Source organism: Labeo rohita, chromosome 23 (assembly GCF_022985175.1).
Source record: "Labeo rohita strain BAU-BD-2019 chromosome 23, IGBB_LRoh.1.0, whole genome shotgun sequence".
Lineage (NCBI taxonomy): Eukaryota > Metazoa > Chordata > Actinopteri > Cypriniformes > Cyprinidae > Labeo > Labeo rohita.
In genome coordinates, this window is record NC_066891.1 from 30487471 (window position 1) to 30498453 (window position 10983).

The 10983-nt window shown below is 37.9% G+C and overlaps 1 pseudogene; it reads left to right on the plus strand.

Annotated features, from left to right (window-relative positions):
* The first annotated feature begins 4351 nt into the window (after window positions 1-4351).
* Window positions 4352-10754, plus strand: LOC127154408 (uncharacterized; annotated as a pseudogene).
* The last annotated feature ends 229 nt before the right edge of the window (window positions 10755-10983 follow it).

Sequence of the window (10983 nt, forward strand, 5' to 3'; positions counted from 1 at the left end):
CATAGTTTGCAAATGTATTGCATTTGTTCAGTGTAAGGTTGTTTGTTCAGATTAGTTTTGATAAGTAACATAAGTTAAAATTAAGTAGGTAACTGTTAATTAAAAAGTAAAAAATATATAACATAATACACAGACACTGTTGTTTATATTTTTGTTAAGGATAACAGAAATATGTTAGCAATGTAATGTAAAAGAAAGTTCAGCATGTAATGTAATGTAAAAGAAAGTTCAACAACTCAGCAATTAAAGTAAATTTCTACAAATGTTGTGCTTGAATGATAAAATGGCCCTCCTATGAAATATCAGTCACAGCAATGGCCCCCAGCCAATTTGAGTTTGAGACCCCTGGTCTAGATACTCTCCTCTCGTTGTATAGATCAGTGGTTCTCAAGTCCTCACCTACTGCAACTTTGCACATTTTGTATGCATATCATATCACTTTTTTTTTAGACGTTTGTTCTATTCAATCATAAGAGCCCTGTATAGTGGACATCACAGGATATTCTGCCATAATTCCAGTTCGTAGGGAGCATATATGTTCCATTCAAAGAGCATTAAAGTGTGCAAGAAGTGAATTTAAACTATATTTTAAGAAATTGTGTCACAATTTACACTTCTCTAGTAAGTTTCATCTGTGTGTGAAGGCACTGCAGGCCATTGTGTTGTGCAAATCTGTGAATGAATGTTCCGAAATGAAGTAACATTTAATGGATTTCCCGTGCTCAGGGATTGGGGAGCAATGAACACTGTAGGGACCATGTCCATTGGAACACAATTCATGCATGGACCTCTCTTCTAACAAGCTGGTTATCTAAAACAGGTGTGTAAAGTAAGAGAAACATGCAAAATATGCATAATGGTAATATGCAAGAACTGGAATTGATAACCACTGGTATAGATGAACTCAGAGCTGCTGTACAAAAAGATATGACATGCCAACAGCTTTCTAATATGATTAGGAATGACTGGCCAACCAGCTCAAAAGAACTTGTGTTCCTTGTGAACTGTATTCCTTACATCACGTCTTTGAGAGATGAGCTGACCATTCAGGGTGACTGGGGGCGAGATTTATTATCAGTCTTGTACATTTTATGTTGGCCAGCTACATAAGGGTCATCCTGGAATTGCAGCAACAAGCGCCAGGCATACATCCATATGTACATTGATACTGACACTGAAATCTTTCTTTGCACACCCTGCAATGCACTCAAACCTCATCAGTCAAAACAACCACTGCAGCTGCATGAAAGCCTACATTTTTCCTGGTCTTTCACGGCTGCTGACCTGTTTGCTGACACTTTTAGTCCCTATGAATTCAATCTCTAGTTCAAGCTGGACTACCTTTCTGACATGAGAAGCAGCACAGTCATTACGAAATGAAAGACAATTTGCAGTATATGGCTGATAACGCTTGTCAGTTTGTGTGCAAGGAAAATGTAAGCATATTTGCAGCAGCCCTTACTATCCCGAATCTAATGGAATGGCTAAGTGTGTAGACAGATCTGTCAAGCATCTTCTGGAAAAATTTTACCGCGATCATACTGACATTTTCTCCATGTTCGTAATCTTCCCCGGTATGGCTTACATGCACAATGCCTTTTTTTCTAGGCAAAGAAGTACATTGCTCCCGGTGACTAAGGCAGTGCTTTAGCCTGTTGTCCACACATATGTAAAAGGAACTATCACAGAACAGAGTAGCAGACAACACATGGCTTTGACTAGCAATCATGAATTCCTGCCAAGCAACCAAATAGCTAGGTCATCACATCACAAGGTGTCAAGTACTGTATATCAGGAACAGCCAACATCTCCTCCACATCTCCGAATCCCCTCCAGCTGACTTTGTGGATGATCTCCTAATAGTGACCAATGCTGGGGGACTCACAACACCATCCAATACTGAGGGGCCCATTCATCAATCCCAGTGCCTTAACCCTTTCACTGGTAAGTTTAAAATATTCTAGCTGACCCCCTAGAGTGAGTTTTTTTTTTAGGCAACCGTCATTTTAGAATGTTTTCCCTTACTGTTTCCATGGCGACGCGTCATGCTTGTCATATGACACACCGCAGCCACAATAACACTGTATGACAGATGGATCGCTTTTATTTTGTTTTTTTTCTTTTTTATTGAAAATAATCACAGACTTGCTTACCATGTAATGAACAGATATTCTGATTCACAAATATGTGTAAATTAGTGTGTTTTGATGTTTTAAACCATATATAAATGATCTCGATCGTGATCTATAATGTGAGATGGGCCTTGTTTCATGTTTGTTCGCGCTGCCGTTCAGAGAGTCCTGTCAGCCGGATTTACAGCACGTAAATTCATTAGTTTCTCCCGAAATACATGCAAGTAAATGGTGAACTAGGAGAGGAATAGAGTGAACCTTATAGTTACTTACACTATGCGTATGTGATATCAATCACATATAATCAAATATAATCAAATATAATCCAAATTATATTTGAATGGATTGTTATTTGCTGCTTCCATAGACATCTGTGTGTATTTTACAAACTCTAAATGTATTGTTTTACTAGTACTTATGTGTAGTTTAAATGTCCGAAACCTAAAATACGCATTATGTGGTTAAAAACACTGCATAGTTTTGATTATATCATAAGTGCAGAGCTCGTCTCTCTTTAGCTCAGCGCCAGCCAATGCACGAAAGTGCAGTTTGAATTTGGCACTAACGAACGTTCTAAATCCCATATGTGGGACCGTACCACTCAACAGGTTAAAGTGGATTTTTTAATGTCCTTTTGCTCGTTCAATAACTACTAGTAGTGTCTAAAATGACATACAATTTGACATGAGATAATTAAAAAGTTTTAAATAACACAATGTTCCATACTGTTAAGTATGGGTGTGTAGGGCAGGTCAAGTACAGTTGGAACACTTTGTTTTTTACATTACCACACACATTCTTAAAAGGCAATTACCCTTACAGGGACAGCTTTGTACCTTATTAACCTTTAAAGGTTCACAGTAGTCTTGTAATCTTGTAATACTCTACATAATACAATAAGCTTTTAATATTAATGAAGCAACTCAACGTTCCTTCGTTACTAGTTCTGAAGTGTAGTTTTTGAATTAGTAGCAGAGGCTTGCATTGTGAATCTGTTTTGGAAGGAAATAAAAGAAAAAAAGGAGAAAAAAAAAAAACAGAAAACACACAGGCAATGGTTGTTTCTTTTTTATTCACATACTTGTGCCGTCAAACTGTTTCAACACAATATCACACCAGTAGCTATAAGATATGGTTCTATTTCAGCAAGCCTGTAATTAGCGAGTGGCCAAATCTGCCGTGCTGATATAGTGCAAATGCAATGATAGGATGTTCTGTGTGTCAACCTATGTATTGCATTCCTGCTTGCAGCCAATTGCTCTTTATAGCATGCTAAAACTCCAGTGACATCATATTTCTACCAGAAGCAGTCAAGATTTGCATGTGTTTTAACACGCACCTTAGACATCGGTCACACCAAAGGTGTTCCCATGGCGTCAACACTGTGACATAGTGCAAGGGTTTCCTCGAAAGAAAACTACTAGTGTTGTAAAACCTGCTAAACATGCATGTGTGTTAATGGATACATATGGTTCATTATTTACATTCATGACCACAGGCTCCGCTTCCACTTTGAACCATTCACATAAACCACAAAAACACAGACAGGTGGAATGTAAGGCAGATAGATACAAATAGATACAGCAAATCAAACATTTGATTTCAAACCCAGTATCATAGCATTTAAACTATTTCTTGTTATGATTTCAAATATAAAAATAGCTAATAAAATATTAAAGCTCAATTCAATATTATGTGGACAATTTCTTAATTCTGTCATCCTGGTATCATGGACTTGCTCTATTGTTTCATACAAACGCAACTGTTTTTTTTTTTTTTTTTTTTGTAATGGATTATAAGATCTAACAAACTAGTACTACTACTTAATTATTTATGTGGTGAAATGTTGTGTTAGAAAAGTGGTATGACTGCACTGTATCCCTAAAATGTCTGTCTAGTTTGAACTTGCCACTTGCTAGCGACTGATTTCTTCATGGAAGCTTTGCGTTCAAATATTTCAACTCAGATATTTCATGTCAAAATAATTAGACACAAAATATCACACACATCATCAACACATCTCTCCTCACAGGCACTTTCCCCACTGCATTCAAGCAGGCTCGGGTTACCCCACTGCTCAAAAAACCTACATTAAACACTTCACTTATAGATAACTATAGACCTATCTCTCTCCTTCCATTCATAGCAAAAACACTTGAACAAGTTGTTTTTTTTTTTTAACCAGGTATCACTATTTCTATTACAGAACAGCAAATTGGATGCTAACTAGTCAGGTTTCAGGAGTGGCCATTCAACTGAGACTGCACTACTGTCAGTCACTGAAGCCTTGCGGATTGCAAAAGCTGATTCCAGATCATCAGTACTCATTTTGCTGGATCTATCTGCTGCTTTTGAAACTGTGAATCATCATATCCTCCTGTCCACCCTCTCATCGCTGGGCATCACAGGGATTCCACTTCACTGGTTTGAATCCTATCTCACTGGTAGGTCTTTCAGGGTGGACTGGGGAGGGGGAGGTATCCAAAGCACATCATCTGGTCACTGCCATTGCTATGTTGATGACACACAGATCTATCTGTCATTTCAACCAGATGAATGGTAGCTGCACGGATCTCAGGCTGCCTGGCGGACATCTTGGCGTGGATGAAAGAGCATTGCCTGCAGCTCAACCTGGCAAAGACTGAGCTCCTTGTCTTCCCTGCAACTCCGACTCTACACCATGACTTCACCATCCAGTTAGGCTCATCAACAATTACCCCTTCAAGTTCAGCCAGAAATCTTGGTGTAATATTGATGACCAGCTGACTTTTAAAGCTAAAACTACTCGATCTTGCAGGTTTGCATTGCACAACATCAGAAAGATCAGGCCCTTTTTAACAGAGCAGGCTACACAACTTCTTGTCCAGGCCCTGGTCATTTCTAGGCTGGACTACTGCAATGCTCTTTTAGCCGGTCTTCCTTCATGCATAATCAAACCTCTACAAATGATTCAAAATGCAGCAGCACGACTGGTCTTCAACAAGCCCAAAAGGGCCCATGTCACACCTCTTTTTATCACCCTGCACTGGCTGATGCTTGCATATAGAACAGCCACAGACTCAGCGCCCACCTACCTCCACTCACTGCTACGAATCTACACTCCCTTCAGAAGTCTGAGATCCACTAGTGAGCGACCCCTTATTGTACCATCACAAAGAGGCACAGAGGCACTTTCCAGAACATTCTCTTTTACTGTTCCTGGCTGGTGGCCCAATCCGGAATGCTGACTCCCTGACAACTCTCAAGCAACTGCTGAAAACTCATTTCTTTTGATACTATTTGACTTGGAAAAAACTTTTTTTGTTCTACTTTTTTCCTATTCTTCCCTTTCTAGCCTGTACTTATGTGAACAATGCCTGTTATATGGTATTATAAGCACTTCCTATGTCGTCTTGCCTCGTTAGGATAAATCGCTTGATGTATTCCCCATTTGTAAGTCGCTTTGGATAAAAGCGTCTGCTAAATGAATAAATGTAAATGTAAAATATAATCTTAATTCAAGTGATAAACGATTTTGAAAGTCTGACAATAATCAGTGTTAAGTGCTACTGTAAGGTTAACGCTGCCTGGTTTAAATGTTTTAGAATGATTAACAGTTGAAAATACTAGAAATCAAAAAAGTAATCAAAAAGTAATCAAAAAAGTAATTGAAAAGTTACACTACTTATTACATTTTAAATCAAGTAACTTGTAATCTTTAAACTATTACATTTCCAAAGTAACCTTCCCAATACTGCTAATAAGTCATTAAGAGAACTTCAAATTTTATTTTTGATTGTAAAAAATGTACTGCGCTCCAGACCTCGGTGACCTCATAGCTGGCTATGGCCATGGTTGGAGTCTCTAGAGAGTAGAAAGTCCCTTCAGGGCCACCAGTCTGCCGGATGACTTTCTCCTTTTATTGATGCCCAGGGACTTGGATGAATTAGAACAGGCTGACTTGAAGAACTTGGCCATGAAAGATGAAGTATTCATAAAAGCATTTGTCATCCGAAACAACACCTGCCTAGAGGACCAGGACATGACAGGAGAGTGTTGGAATGAGCGAAATTCACAAAAATTTGCTCAACTAATCATAGGCTAATACATAAAAAGGTCATACTTCATAATAGGTTTCAAAAAGTGAACAATAAATACTCTGTTAAAGATAAAACATTGTACCAAATTGTCTCAAAAGGGAAGTTTTTATAAATAATTATTAGCTGTAATCAATGATAATTATTTATATCAGCTGCCAGAAATAACTGTAGCAATATTAATATCACAATCAACTAACCTGTTTGTCCACCAAGCACTCAATTCTAAGAAATGCTATTTTCATGGCCAAAGAAAATACTTTTTTTTTTTTTTTTTTTTTTACAGTAGTGATGTATTAAAGCATACAGCAAGGATTGGCTTGCTGAACTGACTTTGTCTACGAGCAGTGAACACAGAATCAAACTCGAGTGAATATACAGTTTATTTAACTAATTTACAAATGCACAATAACATAACAACACACAAAAATATGGAATTATGGGCATGTAAGAGCCAGTCACCACATATCCAGATTCAAAGCCCCTTGGTAACAAGGGCTCGAAAGTTTATTTTAACACCACTGTTTGGTAGATGCTTCAAAAGATACTTGCTGTGCCTTTAGTCATGGAATGAACATACAGATGCAGTGAGAAAAATGCTTAAGTAAGGAAGGTAGTGGTGAAAGTCTTCCAGGTAAAACAAAGAAAAACAAAGCCTGCAGTGCTAAGACTGACCTCAGCTAATTGCTTTCACCTTTTGTTCCTTCTTGGCTGACTGAGATAATGAGATTTAGCTTCTACAAAAGTCACAACTCCTAATTAATGCAAAGGCTTAAGTTAAAGGAGAACTCCACTTCCAGAGCAACAATTTACAAATAATTTACTCACCCCCTTGTCATCCAAGATGTTCATGTCTTTCTTTCATCAGTTGTAAAGAAATTATGTTTTTTGAGGAAAACATTTTAGCATTTTTCTCCAAATATGCCCCGATTTTGAACTTCCAAAATGCAGTTTAAATGCGGCTTCAAATGATCCCAAATGCGGGTGTAAACGATCCCAGCTGAGGAAGAAGGGTCTTATCTAGCGAAACAATCGGTTATTTTAATAAAAATAATACAATTGATATACTTTTTTATGCCAAACGCTTGTCTTGTCAACTTCAAAATTGTCCTATATCACTGTTTTACCTTTTTTGTTAAGGGAGTTTGATCTTCTTTGCATGTTCACTTTGCAAAGACTGGGTCGGAACTTCTGCAGTGATGTAGGATGATTTTGAAATGATTTTTGAAGTTGAGGGAGAAAATACGATTGGAGTTTTTCGACATACCCTAACTGTCTTGAGTTAGAATACACAGAGTTCAGGGAGAGAAAGGCAAGACGTGCGTTTGAGATCAAAAAGTATTTAAACTGTATTTTTTTAAATGAAAATAACTGATCGTTTCACTAGATAGGACCCTTCTTCCTCGGCTGGGATCATTTACAACCACATTTAAACTGCATTTTGGAAGTTCAAAATCAGGGCAACATATCAGTCCATTATATGGAGAAAAATGCAGAAATGTTTTTCTCAGAAACTAAATAATTTCTTTACGACTGACGAAAGAAAGACATGAACATCTTAGATGACAAGGGGGTGAGTAGATTATATGTGAATCTTTGTTTTGGAAGTGGACTTCCTTTAAGTGATAATGCTGTTGTTTGGTTCAAATGTGCTGTGACACAGTAATAATAACTTTATTTGTAATGAACATTTCTTGTACTCAATACACTACACATCCTTATGCATAATGCTAAAATAAATATGTTAAATTAAGTAAAATAAAAGCAGCCTACGCTAAAAATGCTGGGTTAAAAACACCCCAGCACTGGGTGAAATATGGACAAACTCAGCGACTGGGTTGTTTTGACCCAGTTAGTTGGGTTAAATGTTTAACCTAATCTTCTATGTAGTTTTATTGAATTCAACTATTGTTTAAAAATTACTATGTGGCTGGCCTAAAATGAAATGACACTAGAGGCATCAGCAAAAATCAAAGGTTGAACATTTTTAACAGGCAATTAAAAAAAATATTTTTATTGAAAGAAACCTATTTTGGGTTCATTTTAAGAAATATTGTCAATTTTAACCCAGTTGCTGGGTCAAAACAACTCAGTCGCTGGGTTTGTCCATATTTCACCCATAGCTGGGTTGTTTTTAACTCAGCATTTTTTTATAGATTGAAAATAACAGTAATAATAGAGTAATAATAGTAAGTTACATATACAGGTAAACCCTATGAAACTGGGGACACTGAAGATTTTTGTTTTGTTTTGTAGATAATACAGTATGTGGTCTGATGCCAGTGGAACTGACACAGACTAGCTGTCATGCTGTTTGGCAGAAATTAGAAATAACTTGTGGCAGATGTACACTATATAATAAACTGATTCTATGGAGCGACAGTTGACCAACTAGCTGGGGAACAGCCAGTGTACAGCTGTCGTCATTGATCTGAATCCTGCAGAGCAAGAAACTGAGCTCACTTTTGATGTTATCACCATCTGATAGCTGGAGTATTGATTGAATTTTGTAAGATGTTTGTGCATTCATGGTTAAATAGTCAGCACATTTTATTGGTGATACATTGAAAGTAGTCAGAAATCATTCAGGAAGCAATTCTTTGACGTCAAAATAAATGATCCAGTCCACTAATGCATTTTCCGTCCTTCCTTTTTTTTGTTTTTGTTTTTGTTTTCTATTTGAAAACGCTTAACATGCAAGTTAGCTTGTTGTGTTCATATTCTATACACATCTTCTAGCCTGTATGTAATATATACCGTAGTTGATGTAATCAATTTCCACAATAGATTTGGGTCGATTTTTGAGTTTGACTGTGTACTAGAACGCACGTCCAATTTCAGGCTCAACACTGTGATTCCTATCATGGTGTTGGTGTAGTTTTTAGCTTGAGTCTAGCAAAATACCAAATTTTTGTTGGTTTACAGTTTGTTAAATGCAACTCTAGACAGTTTACAGACAGCCATGAAGAGAGCAGTAGGAATGCCAACGAGGCTGAGACCCTGTCATACGTCCCATCAGACGCGGCAGTGTCTGGGTAAAGACCTACACTCAACTTGAGTTTCAATCTCTGGAACCCCACCCTCACTGATATATAAGCATTAAAGCAAAATGATCCCCATCCATAACTGGTGGACAACTTATGGACATTTCCTCTCATGTGACTCAAACATGGGACCCAAAAACTTCAAACTGGTCAGCGGCAGGTCTCAAAGCCCCCACCTGAACCCAGAGTCCCGAGGTCCGAGCACTGCCCTTTCGAGGTTATGAACTCCGAAAGCTCATATTTCTCTGTTTATTACTGTGTAGCTGTGGCTCGCTGACATCTCTGCTTGAATCTCCTAAACTCGGGGACCCACCACGTTTAAACTCAGGTTAAAGGCAAGTCTCTAGCACCTGCCTGAACCTAGCCCTAGTGGTCCTGGGGCTTAAAACTCAGAGGGATGAAGGCCCCTCAGCCCCATCTGAACATCACCAGTTCCGTGATCTGAGACCCCACCATTGCAGATATAATGCCCCCATCTGAATCCAGCCGGTCTACGAATTCTGAAAGCTTTCACATTGTAGCTACAGTGTAGTATTGCAGTGAAGTATTCTGCTTGCATCTCCTACAGTTACAATTACAGTGAGGTTCACAAAAACACTAACCAATAAATCAATGCTCATTACACTAAGTGTTGTTCATTGTTAGTTCTAATTAATGTTAACACAAAGCATGAACACAAAATGTTAACTATTGCCCTAACAAATATTAGCAATTTAAGCTATACAGTACATGATAAATTCATAGTACATGACATTAACAAAGACTGCCTAAAACAGTATACAGCCTTGGTTTGATGATGTATTATACAGGAAAACACAGCCTTTTCCTTCACACGTGCATTGAAGCTCTTACCTTTCCCCATCATTGAAGTTCAAGGTGGTTGTAAAAAATCCCTTACGGTGAACAAACAAATCTTTACAGAGCTGTGTGAAGATGAGGCGCACCAGAAATTCCTCCTTCATACCGAAGTGTGCTGGGTTTTAAGGGGTCAAGTGTTAGTTTGTTTTCTGAACTGAAAGAAAAAGTAATGTAGTTCCTAAGACTGAGCAGCCAGAAACTTCTCGACAAAATGTACAATTAATTTCTCATTAGAACTGATATTTACAATCTACAATCAGCCTATACAATGAAACAAACATACAACTGTCCTGAAGTGCAAGTAATAATAATAATAATTGACACGCATGTGCATAAAGTGGAGTTCAAAGAATAACCTAAAGAAACGAGCCTGCAACACTTTCCATTACTTCTCAAACAGACTGAAATAAATTACCTGAACCCCTGAGCAAAGAGTTCAAAAGTCATATGGAACTCCTACTGGAAATGAAGTCACGATTCTCAGAAGTTGATGAACGTGTCACCAAATGCACATGTGTATAGATCTATTTGCTGCAAAACATGAGGACATGGAGTATTTAGAAGCTGAGGATGAGCTCTTGGATGGTGATCTCTTCACAAGAGATTCTTTACCCAGCAAGGGTACAGAAGAATCTAACTCATGAAAGGACCCGACTTTGTGCCTACACTTGGGCATCATGCCATAACCAGACTCATCCTACAATTTGCCACAGCATATCTGTCTGAGACTGCTTTTAGCTCTCTGGTAACCATCAAAATCAAGGCAACAAGCAAGAAATACAGTTCTAGAGCTCACAACAAATATCCTTTCAAACTTAAAAATGCAATAGTCAATCAGGAATACAAGAAATGGCACTAACAAATATGCATATA